We start from the raw sequence: 2085 nt of genomic DNA on the forward strand, positions 1-2085 counted from the left end.
GGAATTGACTGATTCTTCCTATTTGGTGCCTTGGCTAAAGGTTACTTCGTTGGATCTCACCCCGGAAGGGCGGGTCGGTTTTTTGCTTTTTGGGGGTTAATCTTTATCTTTGGGCGTTCAAGCATCTAGATCTAGGGACTACATGCAGGGGTCCGTTTCCAGGGGTCAGAGTTGCGCTGCCATTGATGTAGATTTCATAGACCCTGGGTTAAGGGGTTTTTGTATTGTTCTATTGATTACTTTTTGCTCCTTATTGGTTCCTTGGTTGGATTTGGTGCTTCGGGGTGTAGTTGCTTTTGGTGTGGTGGGAGTCCTGTCGGATTGAGGGGGTAGGAGGGGGGTTCGGGCGACATTTTTCTGAGTTAGTTCCGATTTCTTATTTGTCTACTTTAGGTTGATGTTCCTTATGGTCCTTGTGTTTTGATCAGGGAGTTGGTGGGTGGGGGTTAGATGTTTCCTTTGCGTTACTTACTAGGTCCTATCTCCTAGTGGTCTCTTTAAATGCTCTACTCCTTAGGGATGACTTTTCTGCATTTAGTGTCTAGGGATCAGGATGCAGTTTGTAGTCTTTCGCAGTCAGAGTTTAGGGAGTTGTTGTCTGGCTTTATTCTTTCAGAGCTGTTGCCGGGGATGAGAGTTCATAGGCTTGTTGGCCTTCCTCCTATTGGGGATGGTTTAAGGATTTCGATTGGCCTTTTAGATTTGTTTCTGTATTATTTAGTTGTCATGGTTCAGCTCTATGATCTACTCTGTAGTTGTTACGTTCATTTTCCCCTATTGGCTCTCTCCTGTTGCAAATGTACTCTTCCTCCCTTAATATTTACGCGTTACCATTTAGTATACATGTGGTAAGCTTTAGTGTCCATACTTTGCTTCCTAGGTTCCCTTTGGGGGATTTTTTTCTTTTGTTCTCGCCTCCTATTAGTGGCTGTCATAATTCTTCTGCTTAAGGCTTCGGTGCTCAGTTGGTTTTTCTACTTCTAGGTATGGTCCCCTACGGCTTCTTTATTTGCTTTAAGGCCTCAATTTCTTTCTACTTGTCCTTTTATAACCTTCTTGGTGTAGTTTTCTTTAGTTCTCTCATTTGACTCACTTTTTTGGGTAGCTGGTATACGTAACCCCTCTTATTTCTCAGCTTTTAGCCGTTAGACGTTATTCCTTAGTTGTTATGGCTCTGTTTCATATTTAGCCTGCCTTATGTCAGTGTTCGTTCCCTTCCATCCAAGACGGACTCTTGGGGGCTTTTTTTAATTGTAGTATTGCCGAGATATTCTGGCTGGCTCTGATCTGTAATTTCCTTGTTTCAATGGCTACTGGTTCGTCTTCACTTCTTGAATGTGATCCTGACGACTGAATTGATCCTGGCTAATGCCTGTGGGGGTGTCCTTGACAGATTTCATCATGTCTTTCCTTTCTGTACGCCTTAGGATTAGCGGCTTATTGTGGGTTTCTTATTGGGTCGTGAGGAATCTTTAGGGTGTGATGATAACCGATCTTACGTATCAAAATGAATTCGCCTTTATAATTCTTTGATTTTAGCTTTTACTAAAAAATAACTATCAATACAGTAAATGAGGTAGCCTGTATATCTACATATTTATGCATTTCTGGAGGAATTAGAAATAATTTCTCTATTTTTTAATGAGATTACAGCTACTGATTCCTAATAAGCCACATAATCTCTCTAATATCTTAAAAAAACAAAACAAAATAAAAGGAGCACATAAGCTAATTCGAATTGTTCAATAGTAGCCCTTGAAATAATCATGGAGGATTGTTGGCATCACTGGAAGACAATCATATATACGTCCTTCCCGTGAAGGGGGTTGTATCATGTACTGAATCTTACTAGACTTTCCCTTTATCATGTTTCCGATTGGATTTTGATTTGGAGATGTTCTTGTATTTAACATGACTATTGTTTGAATGCTTTCGTGCTATTAAGACTGGGTCACTTTTAATGAAATATTATCTACAAATATAATAATATGTCTTCTGTAGTCATCGATTTAGTGGTCGTTTCCTCCCCCTTGATTTGTGTATGGCCTGTTTATGAAATTAAACCCATTTCTCCCTATCAATCGG

The sequence above is a fragment of the Plasmodium inui genome (assembly GCF_000524495.1).
Source record: "Plasmodium inui San Antonio 1 unplaced genomic scaffold supercont1.19, whole genome shotgun sequence".
NCBI lineage: Eukaryota > Apicomplexa > Aconoidasida > Haemosporida > Plasmodiidae > Plasmodium > Plasmodium inui.